Raw genomic sequence first — 19,240 nt, forward strand, 5'->3', positions numbered from 1 at the left:
TACTAGACAATAAATCATTTTTGGTAACTACTATATAAGCTTTACTTAAAACATATTTTTGTTAAGAGTTAGGTAAAAGTCTCAAAGATTCCTACTCACAGAACCATTTAAATTGAAATATCTTGTTTCAACAATAGATGGCACTCCACAACAATATATAGCATGTGGTTGAAACAAATATTCATCTCTTTCATTGCTGCGGCTAAAGATCTTGCTTGGAAATTTTGGCCACAATAGATTATTTTCCTGTGTTGTTGATTATCAGCCTTCGTGGATGTTGTTTTTGCAATTGTAATCGACCTTGGAGGTTTGAAGAAATGTTCTGTCAAAAACAGGATAACAATGCAAGGAGCATATTGGTCAATTTTCTATTGCTTCAAATGTCCTGGGATGTTATTCTGAGTCAGCTGCATTATATCATCCCAGAGGAATCTACACACGGAACCTTTGTTGGAAGAATTGCTCAGGATTTGGGACTGGAGATTGGTGAGATTAATTCCAGAATGTTACATATTGTCTCTGTAGATGATAAAGAATACTTCCAGGTTAATCTGCAAAATGGAATTTTGTTTGTAAAAGAATCGATAGACAGAGAGCTGCTGTGTCCAGATATACCCTACTGTATTATTCCTCTGCAGGTTATTGTAGATAAGCCTGTACAGATGTATCGTGTAGATGTTGAAATAGAAGATGTCAATGACAACAGTCCATCTTTTTCATCTAGTGTTACTAATTTAATGATATCAGAGTTGAGACCCACAGGATCTCGTTTTTGTTAGAGGGAGCTGTTGATCCTGACCTTGGAACAAATTCTATTACAAGCTATGAACTCAGTGCAAATGATTATTTTGCCTTAGATTTCAAAAATACATGAACCAAATCAGGTCATTAGAGCTTGTATTAAAGAAATCTCTTGACAGAGAAAATCAGTCTGTTCATAATCTGACACTTACAGCCTATGATAATGGCAGGCCAAGACAACGTGGCACAACTCAAATTGTTGTCATTGTGGAAGATGCTAATGATAATGCCCCTGCTTTTAGTCAGCCATTTTACCAGTGCACTATTAATGAAAATGCTTTTGAGGGATCATTAGTGTTTAAACTAAATGCCTCTGATTTGGATCAGGGGAAAAACGGAGAGCTTACATATGAATTTGGCAAGCAAGTGAAGGAAGAAGTGAGGAGAGTATTTCATTTAGACAAAAGTACTGGAGAAATCAGAATAAAAAGCAACTTGGACTATGAAACTGTTAAACTGTATGAAATTCAGGTTGATGCTATTGACAATGGTGAACACCCAATGGTTGGACATTGTAAAGTTCTTGTGACAGTGGTTGATGTCAATGACAACCTTCCAGAGGTGACTGTGACGTCTTTATCAGTTCCTGTTCCTGAGGACTCTCCACAAGGGACAACCGTTGCAATTATTAGTGCGCGAGACAAAGATTCTGGATTGAATGGAAAAGTTCACTGTGCCATTTCTGAACCTGTGCCTTTCAAAATAAATCCAGCTTTTATGGGAGATTTTTCTCTTACTGTAAATGGACCACTGGACAGAGAGAAGAAGGATTTTTATGAAGTTAAAATTACTGCAAGAGATGAAGGGTCTCCATTTCTTTCTGTTACAAAAACTATAATTGTTGAAATAAGTGACGTGAATGATAATGCTCCCCATTTCCAACAGCCTGTTGAAACAATATTTTTTAATGAAAACAATCCACCAGGCTCTCATTTCTATACAGCATCAGCCTCAGACCCTGATATTGGACATAATTCCTTTATCACTTATTCAATCATTGACATCACCATTGATGGGATCCCTATATCCTCCTACATCACCATTAATCCAGAAAATGGAAAAGTGATTGCTTTAATTTCTTTTGACCATGAAAAGGTCACCTATTTCCAGTGTCACATAAAGGCAACTGATTCTGGTCTACCTCCTCTTACTTCTAACCTTACATTAAATATCTTTATTACTGATATTAATGACAACTCTCCAACATTTAGCCCATTATTTACTGATATGACAGTCAAAACCCCAAAGTTGGCACAACCTGGCTTCCTTGTGACTAAAGTGAGTGCATTGGACTTAGATTCTGGATATAATGCTTTGATATCGTATAATATTAAAGACCTGTCAGGAAAAGCACCATTTATCATATCTCAGCAAACTGGCGATATTAGTTTGAAACGTTCATTTACAGATTCAGATAATGATGAATACAGACTAACGGTGGTGGCAAAAGACCATGGAGAACCAATCATGACTGCTGTGACCCAAATCATCATCTCCTTGGTGGAATTTGGAGAGGAAATTAAATTGAACAATTATGAGTCAATGAGCACCAATGATGAGTTTTCTACAACAAATATTTATTTGGTTGTTGCCATCTGCATAATATCAAGTATTTTTATAATTACTCTAATTGCCTTCACTGTGTTAAGATGGCAGAAATACAGAGATGAAGTCAATGATCTGAAGGAAAACTATAAGATCTGTTCCAATACTGGAGGTAGTTGGATGTATTCCCAACACACTCAGTATAGAGTATGTTCAAACTCACTCCAAGCAAAGAATGACTTTATTGTTTTCACTCCCAATTCGTCTCAGTCTCCAGGAAATGAAAATCCTGAACATCAACAAGGGTTCATTCTTAACAAGGTGAGAACATTTTTAAACACAGTGAAACCAGAACATGCTCTCATTGGGGCAGATCCACATACATCTGGCGCCGGGCGCAGCGTATGTAAGATACGCTACGCCGCTGTAACTTACTTTGCTTTTGTTTGAATCCTCAACAAATTCGCGCCATAAGTTACGGCGGCATAGTGTATCTCTCGCGGCGTAAGGGCGCGGAATTCAAATGGATCTATTGGGGGCGTGTTTTATGTCAATATGGCGTGACCCGACGTAAACAACTTTTTTTGGAACTGCGCATGTGCCGTCCCTTGTGGTATTCCAGTGCGCATGCTCGAAATTAAACTGGAACCCGCCAATGCTTACGACGGTGACGTCATTCTACGCAAATTCCTATTCGCGAACGACTTACGCAAACAACGTAAAAAATTCAAAATTGTACGCGGGAAGGATGGCCATACTTAACATTGAGTACGCCTCAGTATAGCAGCTTTAACTATACGCCGGAAAAAGCCGAACGCAAACGACGCGAAAAAAAGCGACGGGCCGACCTATGTTCGTGGATCGCCGTAAATAGCTCATTTGCCTACTCGATGCGGATTACGACGGGAACGCCACCTAACGGCCGCCGAAAAATTGCATCTTAGATCCGACAGCGTATGAAGACGTATGCCTGTCGGATCTAGCCGAGATGCCGTTGTATCTTGTTTTGAGGATTCAAAACAAAGATGCGATGCGGGAATTTTTAAATTACTTTGTGGATCTACCCCATTGTGTCAATAGTTCTGAAATATAACTCAATGTAATACTTGCTTTGTCCTAAATAATGTTGCCAGGATACATTTTTTAAGATGAGAAACATTTCATGAATATATTTTGTGGCTATATTGTCAGGCTTAACATGCCCTTATTAGTGACCCAGCACTCAGCAACAATGTTTGAACCAGCTGGTAAATAATAGGAGATACTATTCCTTTTAGTTCCTTTCTGGTTCATAATATACTGTATATCTATTTATAATATAATATCTGCAAAAATACCATATTTTAAAGTGATTGTAAAGTCTTGTTTAAAAAATAAATAAATACATAACAAACATTATACTTACCTCTTCTGTGCAGTTGGTTTTGCACAGAGCAGCCTGGATCCTCCTTTTCTCTGGTCCCTCTTTGCTGCTCCTGGCCCGTCCCTCCTATCGAGTGCCCCCATGGTCAGCAGCTTTCTATGGGGGCACCTGAGCCTGGGGCTGTCTGTCTGACTTTGATTGACAGCCGTGGGAGCCAATGGCACTGCTGCTGTGTCTCAGTCAATCAGAAGGAGTGTCCTAGATGGCTTAGACATTTGTAGACAGCGCTGGGCAGAGCTGGGGTTCAGGAAAGTAATGAGGGGGTGCTGGGAGGCTGCTACACACAAACGTTTTTTATCCTAATACATAGAATGCATTAGGATAAAAAATCTTCTGCCTTTACAACTCCTTTAAGTTGTTCTGCCCAAATAGAAATACATGAAGTCTCCAAGGTAGATTGCATCAATCTGGATATATGCCTCATTTCCAAATTAAACAACACTGGTGACATTGAGCATCCCTGTCTTGTTCCTTTAGAAAGCAGAAAAGAGGTAGAGATAACATCCGGGATATACACTCTAGCAACCAAGTTTTTATACATAATTGATAGAAAGTATAGTGAGGTGAGGGGCGCTATATCAAAATAGTGGATGCGTGTCACAATGTGCGTTTGAGTAGTACACAGTGTAACTGTGTACCCAAATCTATTAAAAAAAAAAAAAACTGATTATAGTCTAAACTCTATGGCCCAGATTCTCATACATTCGCGCTGCTCCTGGGCAGCGTAATATATGAGCTCTACGTTACACCACCGCAGGTCTACATCCTGATTCTCAGAACACTTAGGGCCAGATTCTCAAAGGCGTTACGACGGCGCAACACCATTAGCGCCGTCGTAACACCTCATCTGGCCCCGGGTATCTATGCGACTGATTCTCAGAATCAGTTGCGCATAGGTACCCATTAGATCTGACAAGCGTAAGGCTGTTACGCTGTCAGATCTTAAAAGTAATTTTTTTTCCCGCCGCTAGGTGTCGCATCGTCGCTTTTCCCCGTCGTCTATGCAAATGAGGTAAGTACGGCGATTCCCGAACATACGCGAGGTCGACGCAGCGAATTAACGTCGTTTGCGTAGCGTACCCGACGCGTAAGGTTGCCCCTGCTAATTAGCAGGCGCAACCAATGTTAACTATGGCCGTCGTTCCCGCGTCGAATTGAATAAAAATTACGTCGTTTGCGTAAAACTTCCGTGAATGGCGCTGGACGCCATTTACGTATACATCTAGGCAAATGACGTTGGGGCGACGTCATTTAGCGCAATGCACGTCGGGTAATTTACCTGACAGAGCATGCGCAGTACGCTCGGCGCGGGAGCGCGCCTAATTTAAATGGTGCCCGCCCCATTTGAATTGGGCGGGCTTGCGCCGAGCAATCTAACGCTACACCGCCGCAAGTTTACAGGTATGGCCCAGATTCTCATACATTCGCGCTGCTCCTGGGCAGCGTAATATATGAGCTCTACGTTACACCACCGCAGGTCTACAGGTTTACATCCTGATTCTCAGAACACTTACCTGTAAACTTGCGGCGGTGTAGCGTTAGATTGCTCGGCGCAAGCCCGCCCAATTCAAATGGGGCGGGCACCATTTAAATTAGGCGCGCTCCCGCGCCGAGCATACTGCGCATGCTCTGTCGGGTAAATTACCCGACGTGCATTGCGCTAAATGACATCGCCCAGACGTCATTTGCCTAGATGTATATGTAAATGGCGTCCAGCGCCATTCACGGACGTCTTACGCAAACGACGTAATTTTTATTCAATTCGACGCGGGAACGACGGCCATAGTTAACATTGGTTGCGCCTGCTAATTAGCAGGGGCAACCTTACGCGTCGGGTACGCTACGCAAACGACGTTAATTCGCTGCGTCGACCTCGCGTAGGTTCGGGAATCGCCGTACTTACCTCATTTGCATAGACGACGGGGAAAAGCGACGATGCGACACCTAGCGGCAGGAAAAAAAATTACTTTTAAGATCTGACAGCGTAACAGCCTTACGCTTGTCAGATCTAATGGGTACCTATGCGCAACTGATTCTGAGAATCAGTCGCATAGATACCCGGGGCCAGATGAGGTGTTACGACGGCGCTAATGGTGTTGCGCCGTCGTAACGCCTTTGAGAATCTGGCCCTATAAGTACAATAGTGCCAAATGCCGTGAAAAAAAAATTTTTTTTAAAAGAATGTCCAGCAAATAAATAGTTAAGTGCAAAATGGATCCAGTGTTGTATCAAGTCCAGGTGCAAAATGCAAATAATCCAATCCCAAATCGCAGGGAAAAGTGCAAATGCTAAAGTGCTTGTGAATCTTCAAAATAGCCAAAGTGCGAGAAAGAAGTGATCCGCCTTCACCTATAGGTCACCAGAATAATAATGGATGGCTCCTTACCACACGGTGTTGACCAGATTACTTAAAATATGGTCAATCAGGCTTGTTTTAAATGAGGATCAGCTGGGTCTCATTGGATTCCAATGTCAGCGATTGCAGCAAATGGTGTACCAAGAAAGGAGAAGAGATACCACCATAGTGTAAAACCATTTAATATACGAAAGTTAAAATTACAATGCCAAATGGCCTCTTACTATTGCTGGTGCCCGTTCCCGGCACTGAGGCTGTAGGTGGTGGGCATAGTAAGACAAGATAAGAGATGGCCGCGTCCTGGTCCACTTGCGTGCGTTCCACCGCTAGTTGTCCATCAACCAGTGAGACCGTAAGTGCGTGGCTATGCGTGCGCGCCCGGATACCGCCTCGACGTCACGTTTCAGTTAAACCGTCTTCAGGAAGCGTAAGCGTGACGTCGAGGCGGTATCCGGGCGCGCACGCATAGCCACGCACTTCCGGTCTCACTGGTTGATGGACAACTAGCGGTGGAACGCACGCTAGTGGACCAGGACGCGGCCATCTCTTATCTTGTCTTACTATGCCCACCACCTACAGCCTCAGTGCCGGGAACGGGCACCAGCAACAGTAAGAGGCCATTTGGCATTGTAATTTTAACTTTCGTATATTAAATGGTTTTACACTATGGTGGTATCTCTTCTCCTTTCTTGGTACACCATTTGCTGCAATCGCTGACATTGGAATCCAATGAGACCCAGCTGATCCTCATTTAAAACAAGCCTGATTATTCTGGTGACCTATAGGTGAAGGCGGATCACTTCTTTCTCGCACTTTGGCTATTTTGAAGATTCACAAGCACTTTAGCATTTGCACTTTTCCCTGCGATTTGGGATTGGATTATTTGCATTTTGCACCTGGACTTGATACAACACTGGATCCATTTTGCACTTAACTATTTATTTGCTGGACATTCTTTTAATTTTTTTTTTTTTTTTATTTACTTTCCACAGCATTTGGCACTATTGTACTTATAGAGTTTAGACTATAATCTGTTTGGTTTTTCACATAGATTTGGGTACACAGTTACACTGTGTACTACTCAAACGCACATTGTGACACGCATCCACTATTTTGATATAGCGCCCCTCACCTCACTATACAATATATGCAAGTCAGTCACCTGATTGTATTTGGGAGCAGCTTCACTCAGTTAGTCACTTGATTTATCAAGTATATAATTTAGTGTAATTCATTTGCCGCGAGATTTCTTTTTCCTGTAATTGATAGAAAGTGCATAAACTGCCCTTGAAATACCATAGTTTGCAGAACTTGAACTAACCATGCCAGGTCCACTTTGTCAAATGTATTTTCAGCATCAATTGTTAGCAAGGCTATTTCTTTGTATGGATTATATTTCACATATTCAAGAGCCGCCAAGACCTTGCGTAAATTCAAAACCGCTGAACGGCCTTTGACAAACCCGACCTGGGCTGGTGATGTTAAAGTGGGTAAAATCAAGAATAGACATTCCACTATCAATTTTGACAACATTTTTACATCCACATTCGTTAATGAAATTGGATGATACGACTAAGTCCATCAAGTCCAACCTATTTGTGTGATTATACAGTATGTCAGTATTAGATTTATATTCCTGTATGTTGAGGTCGTTCAGGTGCTTATCTAATAGATTTTTCAAACTATCGATGCTCCCCGCTGATACAACCGCCTGTGGAAGGGAATTCCACATCCTTGTCACTCATACAGTAAGGAACCCTCTACGTAGTTTAAGGTTGAACCTCTTTTCTTCTCATTTTAATGAGTGGCATCGTGTCTTGTTAAACTCCCTTTCTTGAAAAAGTGTTGGATCTTTTCCTTTCTTAAACAAAACCTTTATATAGGCCTCTTTTCCTGTATTCAAATAGTCTCTTCCAGTCCACATCTCAGAATATCATTATGTAATATTGCGGAAAATTGCGTTTGTAATTTTTATTTATGCCTACCCTATATAGCCATCTGGTCCTGGGGCTTTTTTATTTGGAAGTTGCTTAATAATCTGTATAATTTCTTCCATTGATATGGGACTATTGAGGGCCGCTAAAGCTTCTGAGGATATTTTTGGGAGAAGAACTTATTATTTTCCCCCTAATGCATCCATCCTTTATGGTGAGACTAGAGGTCGACCTATATGGGTTTTTCTCTGACCGGTGCCGATATTCAGAAATCGGGGCGGCCGATGGCCGATATTTGATGCCGATTTTTGCAGCCGATATTTTTGGCCGATTATTGGATGGGGATGCATTGTGGAGAGGGGTGGATGGTGCAGGGGATGCGTTGTGGAGAGGGGTGGATGTGCTGGGGATGCGTTGTGGAGAGGGGTGGATGGTGCTGGGGATGCGTTGTGGAGAATGGTTGATGGTGCTGGGGATGCGTTGTGGAGAGGGGTGGATGGTGCTGGGGATGCATTGTGGAGAGGGGTGGATGGTGCTGGGGATGCGTTGTGGAGAGGGGTGGATGGTGCTGGGGATGTGTGGTGGAGAGGGGTGGCTGGTGCTGGGGAATGCGTGGTAGAGGGGGGTGGATGGTGCTGAGGATGCATTGTGGAGAGGGGTGGGTGGTGCTGGGGATGCATTGTGGAGAGGGATGGATGGTGCTGGGTGGGGATGAAGATGACTCTGTGTGAGGATGAGAGTTACATTGTGAAGACGATCTCCACAATGTAACAATCATATCCACACAGTTATCCTCATCCATTTTCTCAATGCCAGCCTCAGCCAGGTTTCCCTTTAAAAAGAGATTCAATAAAGTCTGCAGGGGGGCACAGTAGCACTTTGTGACTTACCCTCCATCCATGCTGGTACCTATCTGCATGCACCTGATAGGGCAAGAAAAATAGAAGCAGCCAGCCGACTCCTCCTTAGCAGGGAAGGAAGAGCTAGCTAGTGCTGGCCACTATCACCTGCTGGGGGGAGTAACTAGTCGGCTTTTGACATGCTAATGAGGTATTATTGTTTCTCCGCTACAGCCCACCGGGGAGGGGGGCAGTGCGGTGCCAGTGACACTTCCCCTTCCCTTCGATATAGTGACCGGCAGCGTGCGGGTGAAGAATTCATTTCACATGCTGTAGCGGGAGCGGGGCCCTGGTCAGTACTGCTGGCGAGCCGGGTAAAGCCGCAAATCGGCCTGGTTTACACAAAAATCGGCCGATGCCGATTTTTTCAAAACGGCCAAATATCGGCCGATATATCGGTCGACCTCTTTGCCAGACTATTATAAGAATCCCTTAACCCTTTCACTGCAAGGTCCATATAGCATACAGACTGACAGCACTGCTTCCAGTTGGCCAGGTCCATACGCCATACAGACCTCATTCCTCCTTGAGTTATAAGCTCATGATTACTTCAATGACCGTAAACTTATAGCAGAATTGTTCAGCAGCCTCTGCTGAACAAACCTATAGCTCTGATCAGTGGATTACAATCTGTTGATCACAGTTATTCAACTCAAATGTGACCTTCCCTGTCTCCAGCCTCCCCTCCCCACCTCCCACTTCTCCCTTTCCTCTAAAACGGCTCCCCCTGCTCCTCTTTCCTATCTCCTTCATCTCTCCTTCCCCCAGCACTGATTTTCTCTCCCACACTGATCTGACTCCCCAGCAAACCCGATCCCATGCAGCTACCCTCGAGCCACCGGCTTCCCTCCTCTGCCACTCCTGCTGGCTTTAGGTGCTGTGGGGGCCTGGAGGGGATCAAGATATGTCCCCCCACCACTCTGATCACCCCCCCACAATGGCCCCTGTCTCACTGACCCATTGCTGCTGTGCGGCATCCCCTACTTCCCCTCATGCCGCCTGCAGCTGCTGACCGACACTCTGGCAAGCTGACAGGCTGGAGACCAGGGGAAGGAGTAGAGTGGGTGAGGTTTGGGGGCTTAGTAAATATGTGTTTACCAGCCCCCTCCCTGTACTATGTTGGACATAGGCAGCAATCACTACCGATAGCTCATGTGTCTACTAATAACTGAATATAGGAAACCATGTTTACTATATGACAGTTTATGAATGAATAGGAGTGCTTCTTTTTCATTGTCGTAAAGTGCAGCTCAGGCTGCAGAAAAAGGGACTGTCTTCAGTCCCTTTCTCTGTCTCAAAAAATAGATATTGGGGTCTGTTTAGACCTCTGATATTCCACCAAAGACCAATTTTTTTTAAATACAAATACAACATTTTAAAAAATATGATAAAATATTGTAAAAAATATTAGTAAGGCCCATTTCACATGGCGCGTACTCCGTCAAGTAGATCCACCTGCTCAGCTAGGGATCTTTCTGCTGATCCCAGCTGAGCAGGCAGATGACAGGTCCATGTCCCCTCCATTGATGCAGAGCGTACACGGACACAGCCCACTGTTTTCTATGGGGCTGCAAACATTTTTACCTCAAAAAGGCGCACTTTAAAATGTACAAATATTTGTTATTTATTAACTCAATACAGGTTTAGCTTTTATATTTAGAAGGAAAATGTGCATTGTTTGTATCTGCTAATAATGATTTTAGTGTATTTTAATGAAAATATTACTTTGGTAAACATTTGTACAAATATTATGGGGCTTTGAAAATAAGTAGCACCTTTTTTTTATTCTACTGGTCCTATGCTTTCCGAAAATATGAGGTTTGTGGGGGTCTTTTACAAACTTTGATATCTGTAAGGGGAAAATACAAACCTTCCGATTTTTAGAGAAATACAGGTTAAGCTTTTATATTTAGTAAGGAATTAAGCAGGCATTTTGTAAAATGTGCTGTGTTTATATCTGCCAATAATGATTTTAGAGTATTTTTAGTGAATATATTGTTTTAATAAACATTTGCGAAAATGTCACAGGGCATTAAAATCAGCAGCCCCTTCTTTTTATTCTACAGGTCATCTGCTTTCAGAAAATGTAGTTTGGGGGTCTTTAACAAACTCTGTAAGTGAAAAATGAAAACCTCTAGATTTTGTGAGAAGTTTGCATGTTTAAATGTTTGCATATGTTTGACTTTTACCATTTCGCAAAAAGCCACAATATAAAATTTACAAATATTTATCATTTATTAACGCAATACAGATTAGATTTTATATTTTGTAGGAATTTTGTAAAATGCGCTGTGTGGTTTAGTGTATGTGTAGTGAAAATATTTGTGCAAATATCATTGTGCCCTAAAAATCAGTAGCACCTTATTCTTATTCTACTGGTCATGTGCTTTTAGAAAATATATGGTCTGGGGGGGTCTTTTACAAACTCTGAAAGCTGTAAGGGAAAAATAAATCTATGGAAAAATTGCTAAATGGTCTTGCCATCTAGGTTTAAAAGTGAAGCACAGGGCCTGGCAGCGAAAAGGTTACATCATTGATATGTGTATATGATAGTTTCCCCCTAGTTAGATTTTACAATAACGTTCCCGATTTATTCCCTTATTTATGACATTTTATTCTCATACAGGCTTCAAAATGCAACTCCACTTGTAATGCCCAGTAATCAATATGCTGTTTTGCCTTTATCCATCCCTCGCTAGATTGTTTTGATAGAGAACAAGATCGATTTTTAGATATTTATACCATAGTTTGGGGAACTATAGCAGAATACATTTTGGCCTAAATTTATGAAAGATTCTTTATTTGCAACATTTTATAATAAAAACAAAAAAAAAGTTTTTTTTGCCCAAATTTCTGGCCTTTTTGCTTATTTATCAAAAAATAAAAATAACGCAGTGGTGATAAAATACCTCCAAAACAAAACACTATTTGTGTAAAATAAATTATGAAAATGTCATATGGTTACAGTGTTGCATGACCACGCAATTGTCATTCAAAGTGCGGACAGCGCTGAAAGATGAAAATTTACCTGAGCAGGAAGGGGGGCAAAAGTGCCTGGTATTGAAGTAGTTAAAGCGTGTAACATAAAATATAATCTTTCCTCTCATGAATGTTTTACCTGTTTCCCAAAACCTGTTTCCCAAATTTGCTTTAATACTCCTCCAGGCACTCCCTCAACATCTGTTGAAAAGGTTAAGCCTGAGACAAATGCGAGGGAACCTCCAAATCATGCATTTCCTTTTGGTATATAATATTGTATCTATACCACTGTGTGGGATGATCTGATATAGCTATAGGATGTATTTCACATCCATTATATATGATTGCATGGGCAGGGTTACAAAATATATAATCTCTCCTTGTAAAAGAATAATGAGATTAAGAAAAAAATGTGTATATAGTCTCTCTGTTGGGTACCTCATTCATTCTCCATATATCATAGAATCTAGTCTCCCTGTCATATCTTGTAAAAAAGTAGGCTTTAAAATCAAATTTATAAATTTGCCCCATGCCCTAAAAGAAATTTCCTATCTTCCCTACTATACATAATCAAGTTGAAGTCTCCTACTATGATTTTATCTTTAATTTCATCTTGCCTAATCTATTTATGATTTCTTGGAAAAAGTTTGGGAAGCCAGAGTTCGGAAAGTATAAATTATACACAGATAACATTTTACCAGAAATTTGTAATGGAACCTTCTTCCTCATCATCCTGTTCTTTTGAAAGAACAGAATAATTTAATGATTTATTTAGAGAGATCATTACACCAGCCCTTCTACCAATGACCTCACCAACCCACTATTTCTGCATCCTTTAACAGTGTGTAATAGGCAGATGTGTTTCTTGTAACGAGGCCACATCCACCTTTAAGTGTTTTAAATGTTGTAGCTCATATTTGCATTTAGAGGGGGACCGCAAACCATTTACATTCCAGGAAATCACCTTCATGTATGCACTAATCAAAAATATAGAGATTAATAAGATATAGGTTTCATTATCAACTAAGTATGGAGAATTAAATGTTTTACTATATAAAAGAAGATCAGAATAGCTGAAATTTTAGCCCAAAGTTTGAGAGAGTGTGGCATATATGTCAAGAAATTATAGGTCACCACCAACATATAAACACAATACAGAAAGCACACAAAATAAAAACACACGCACACACACACACACACAAAGAAAAAAAAATTCTTACTGTGACAGACTCATCCGGGACATCCCCGGACCCCTCTTATGTCTAAAATCATCCTATGTCCACCTAGGGGCATAGGAAGACGGAGAAATTATATCTTTGACTACCTGAGGTGGGTTATTATGTAATTATTATCCACAATATATTCCAGGATATCTGTAAAGAACTATTTACTGTTTGTTGATTCTGAACTCAACGGGTTAATTGTAAGAGTGACTCATTCATAATGTTGGGACACATACTGTTAGATGCTAATGCCATCACCTCCAGCCATCTGTCTGTTCTCTGTGCTAATTGACCCGGCTATTGTGTGAAGATGTCCTGTGTTTACACTTATGATAATGTGTATTGTATAGCAGGTGAGCGAGGAGACCGTGACGTCTACCTATGAGTCACCTAATTTGGGTAAATGATTAGTTAATTAGCTCATGTTAATTTATGTTCTGGTTACCTCCTCTTTAAACTGTATATAAGGTTATATTCTTGGTTCTATTTAAACACTCCATGTTCAACAGACAAACAAGTATCGTCTCTTTGTGTGTTTGAGAAAGCAGCTGGAATATCTGATATCTATATTCAGACTGATAGGAAGCGATATATGATGGAAGCATTCAAGCGGAGTGTGGGACGTTTCGTTACATTGGTGGCTAGCAGCGGGATGCTTCCTGCAGTCTGGGACATCCAACCTCCCTTGGATCCAAGGTTCGGATAGCAGGAGAGGAGAGGTACAGATACCAGCCGCCATGGAAGAGGGAATTCAGAAGGAGGTTGCGACGAGAAGCAGATACAGCACAGAGGACCAGTATCAGAGCAGTCCTGCTGGGATGGTTTGATTCTATCGCTGCGAACTCTGAAAGGAATCGCTAGCCCGTGAGCAGCAACACCAGGGAAAAGTTCTCCCCTTCAAAGGGAAAGGTACTGGTCGCAGTATGGATTGCGGGTGCTGTTGTTGGGAGAAAAAATGCACAAGGAACAGACAGCTTGAATTAAGCAGGCTGGTCTGGGCAGAGATGCGGGCTGGATGAGAGCTACAGAGCCCCTTTGGTGGCATGTATCCCAAGCATGTCCCTGGATAGCAGATGACAGCCCAACGGAAGGCTTAAGCTACGGCAGCCAGGGACTGTTGTATGTGAAGCTGACAGGGGACTCTAACTTTGGGAGTGATTTGGAGTGGCGGTTGGACGAAATCATGGATTTCAGAGAAGGGCTACTGAACAACTCGGAAGTGCACTGGGCACTGGAAGATATAGAGTTTCTGGCCGTTCAGGAATGGGAGCTGGAGATCGCCTACAGACGGCTGCTAGACTTTGCTCAGCACCAGGGCTGGGCTCCCTTTGCCTGGAACTTTCAGGAAATACCAGCTGACAACTCTGAAGTCCTGGCTGAAGAATCAGCAATGTGGCAGAGTAACAGTGTGCTTTGCCAACCTGCCCCTGCAGCTATGGACGCGGAGGTCTTATGGCAGATGCAGCAAGTGCTGACTGACCTTGATGATCCTGTTTCTGCATGGGATGATCTTGAATGGAGGAATGTGCCTGTCTAGCAGCATGCCAGAGAATCGGCAGTGGAAAATCTGGAGATTGCCATTCCCAAATCTGAAGTGCTGACCGCAGGGCAGAGCTCTGCAAACCTCTGCACAGTACCTATAGCATCTTCTGTGTTCCCATGGACAGGAGATGGTGAAACCTATATCCCCAGACACAAGTTGCAGAGACAGGGGTATTCTGCTGAGGAAGAACAACCTGAGGAGCCCTCCAGCAGAAGAGCTGGTATCAGGGCCAAACTTCACTGTGCTCTGCCTGTAACCAACAGCAGTATCTGTGGAGTTGCAAGGAAGTTCCCCAGCTAAAGCGCTGGTCACCGGACAGAGGGTTCAAGGCCTCTGCCCCACCCCTGTGGCAGTTCCGGAGGCTCAGGGTGAGAAGGTGGCGATCACTTCCTAGCAGCCGATACAGGGGGAGAAGGGAGAGGAGGTGTTCATCGTCCCTCACCAACAGTTGGCCAGGGTGGAGAACGTGGTCTTTCCTCCCCAGCAAAGATCCGTGTATCTGGGAGACAGTACCACAGACATGTTGTCCCAGCAGCCAGGTGAGGGAACGGAAAAGGAAGCAGCCAGCTCACCTCCCCAATGGCAGCTACACAGTTTGGGTGTGGAGGAATCCAGCCTCCTTCCCCAACGGTTAGCCGGAGCGGATGATGTGGAGTCCCCAGCAGAAGTGCTGGCAAAAGGGCAGAGCGCCGCTGGCCCCTGCCTAGCACCTACAGTGTCTCTACAGCTTCAGAAAGCTAGGGCGGTCGGCCCCTCTGCCCAGCAGCAGACCAAGCCCCGGAATGTTAAAAACCACCCAGCTGAAGCGCTGGCAGCCAGACAGAGAGTCAATAACCTCTGACCCACACATACTGGTGTCAACTACTCCTTGCAGCCAAGATTGGAGGTCATGCAGACAGACTATGTGAGTTCACTTTGTCCGACTAATGCATGTCAAGACCAGGTGGAGGTCTGGGACCTTGTTAGTTGACTTTTGATGGGGGAGAAATGTGACAGACTCATCTGGGACATCCCCGGCCCCTCTTATGTCTAAAATAATCCTATGTCCACTAGGGGCATAGGATGACTGAGAAATGATATCTTGGACTACCTGAGATGGGATTAGTATGTAATTATTATCCACAATATATTCCAGGATATCTGTAAAGAACTATTTACTGTTTGTTGATTCTAAACTCAACGGGTTAATTGTAAGAGTGACTCATTCATAATGTTGGGACACATACTGTTAGATGCTAATGCCATCACCTCCAGCCATCTGTCTGTTCTCTGTGCTAATTGACCCGGCTATTGTGTGAAGATGTCCTGTGTTTACACTTATGATAATGTGTATTGTATAGCAGGTGAGCGAGGAGACGTGATGTCTACCTATGAGACGCCTAGTCTGGGTAAATGATTAGTTAATTAGCTCATGTTAATTTATGTTTGGGTTACCTCCTCTTTAAACTGTATATAAGGTTGTATTCTTGGTTCTATTAAACACTCCATGTTCAGCAGACAAACAAGTATCGTCTCGTTGTGTGCTTGAGAGCAGCTGGAATATCTGATATCTATATCCAGACTGATAGGATGCGATATATGAAGGAAGCATTCAAGCGGAGTGTGGGACGTTCCGTTACACTTACTAACCTATTTTTTTCTGTGTTGTGAGCCATACATTTTATTTATGGCTCTGGGCTTTAAAAAAAATAACATACAAACAATTAACTTGTGGCTGCTTTTCTTATCCTATTTTTTTATACATGGCATGCTTATCAATATACTGTATTTTGCTATACCTAGTTTCCCACATAATTTAACAACATTAACTAGGACACCAAATGGCATCCTTAAGCAATCCTCAAATGAGATAAATAAATTACTAATCATATTAAATGTTTTTTAACTACTTCAGTGGTGTTAGGCTTCAACCCATGTGATGTATCAACGGCTTCTGACTGGCTATGGCCCAAAAATGTACAAGCTTCCTCTGGGTTAATGAACACATGTTGCATCAGGTGTCTGTACTTGAAGTATAGCTTGATACGCCAATGTAAAACAAATCTTCTTCTGGAAGAGCATTGCATTAATCTGTTGAATAGCGTTTCTCTTTCTCACTACTTCCATGAACATTACTAGATTTTGACTATCCAACATAAAATTTTTGCCTGTTTTCCTGTTTTTATATGCCCGTAAAACTGCTTTATGATCTGTATAATCCAGATAACATACTATAACTGGGCGAGAAGTTTTGCAGTCTGGGATGTTGAGTCCAATTCTATGGGCCCATTCCACTTTATATGGATTTAAAAGTCCCAGTATATCCAAAATTGTATCTGAGCAAATGGACAGCAACATGGTAGCTTTATAGTATTCTGGCATTCCTGTTATATTCAAATTTTTTTTTTTGGATTGATTTTCTAGACCAGGGATATGCAATTAGCGGACCTCCAGCTGTTACAGGACTACAATTCCCATGAGGCATAGCAAGACTCTGAGTGCCACAAGCATGACACCCAGAGGCAGAGGCATGATGGGACTTGTAGTTTGGCAACAGCTGGAGGACCGCTAATTGCATATCCCTGTTCTAGACCCTTAATTTTAGCCATCATTGCTTTTATTTGACTAGTAAGATTCCCCATATTCTTTAGTTATTTTTCTGTTTTGGATTCCAAAGAACCCACACAGTCCTCCAACTCTTTCAGTCACTGTGCCTGTTTTACTAAATGCTGCTTTAGGGCCTGTATACCATTAGCTACCACTTCACTTACTGCCTCCTGGATTGTAGGTTTAAGCAATTCTGCCACAGCCATCACTAATCTTGTATGGCTCCAAGAAAGCTCAGTATCCTCGTCAGCAGACTGAAGACTGATATCTGGCTGTGACATTGTGTGTGACATTGAGCTGTCCAAAGTGCCTATGCAATGACGATGAGGGGAGGGTGTATTATTTTAATATTCTGTAAGAGCCAGGCAAGGGGCGGGTGTATTACTGTTATATTGTGTAAGGGGCGGAAGGGCTACAAAAGAGGGCAAATTTTAAATTGATGGGCAGAGATGATAACTTGGGGGTGGTTTTAGCAATAAACTACACATCTTTGTAGCCATCCACCCCTTACATGATATAACAGTAATACACTTGCCCCTTGTCTGCCCCTTACACAATGTAACAGTAATACACCCGCCCCTTAGACGATATAACAGTAATACAGCTGCCCCGCGTCGTCATTGTGCAGGCGCCGTGTACAGCTGACTCACAGCTTTACATCTTCGGTTATTTTAGGCGGCTCCGTTGTGGCAATGTTTTTCTTTTTTTGCAGCCAGCAACATCGATTTTAATGTCTTTTTTTTTCATTATATATGTCAGTTTTGCTGCAGCAAGTTCTATACACGGTAAATATGTGCCACTTTTCAGGCAGACTAAGGGGACCCTTCATGCACTATATTTAGAGGAATTTCTCATTTTTATTGTCTCACTTTAAGCATCATTAAAAGTACTGCACTTTTAATCGAGAATTAACTGGAAACAATCAATGGTTCTCTCCCTATGGGGCTGGGTACTATGCCTAAAACGTATCTATTTTTGGTCCAGAAATTTGGGCTTAATCAAACTATTTTACATATATATATTATGAACGACCCTGGAATGTTGATTTCTTCGATATGCCTGTCCAACCCTGGATCTCTCTACTCTTAGCACCTCTTTTTCATATCTAGTTTTGAGCCCTGAGTGGGAACTGCCCCCCCCCCCCCCACCACTTCCTTTATTTTCCCTTGTTCTCCTCTGTCTTCCCTTCTAGATTTTTGTCCTGTACATTCCTAATCATTACCTATCGAAAGTTCAAATTTCTTGCTATCCACGTAGGAGGGCAGCCTGGCATGGAAAGAATTCTGGTGTGTCTGGGACTACCCTATCTATCCTGCACCCCCTTACTTTTGGTGAACCACGTTACTGTTATTGTGCAGCCACGACTTTTTTTGCTATAATCTCTTCTGAAAAACAATAAAAAAATGTTGCTATAGAAAAACACAAGGATGTTTTTCTTAGAAAAAAATGATAATAACAACATAGGCAGAGTCTGAAAACAAACATGTACATATCAAGTGTGCTTTGAAAGTTTGGGGGTTTGCAACTGGATCTTTTCTAGCATATCCAAAAGGCTAAGCAAAACCATGGAACTATACAAGAGAGGAGAGCACCAGGCAACATGAAGTAATATAGTCATCTATGTTGCTGGATTGTCAGAAAAACCTAGGAGAAATTCTAGGCCCAGTAATGCAATGAGACAGAATCATGTGTTTTAAAAACACTCAACATGCAACCACAAGCAAAGTAGAATAAATAAGTTGCACCCAAATACATACTACTAGATATACAGAAAGGAAAAAAGGAACCCCTTTGGTTGGGACTTTATAGGCAACACTCCACAAATCAGTAAATAGACAAAATGGCTATTATGAATATATAAAATGACTTGATCATTCAATCATGAAATGATCATTAAAAAGACATATCACAAACAGATACATAGCAAAAACAAGAGCAAGACAGAGAGAAC

General features: G+C 42.2%; 1 protein-coding gene and 1 pseudogene across 5 annotated transcripts in view; both read left to right on the forward strand.

The window, feature by feature from the left end:
* Nucleotides 1-19,240, forward strand: part of LOC120932468 (protocadherin alpha-C2-like) — a 385,799-nt gene that overhangs the window by 144,179 nt on the left and 222,380 nt on the right. The window lies entirely within an intron of this gene.
* Nucleotides 114-960, forward strand: LOC120932473 (annotated as a pseudogene).

This window comes from Rana temporaria, chromosome 3 (genome assembly GCF_905171775.1).
Source record: "Rana temporaria chromosome 3, aRanTem1.1, whole genome shotgun sequence".
In the NCBI taxonomy this organism is placed as follows: Eukaryota; Metazoa; Chordata; class Amphibia; order Anura; family Ranidae; genus Rana; species Rana temporaria.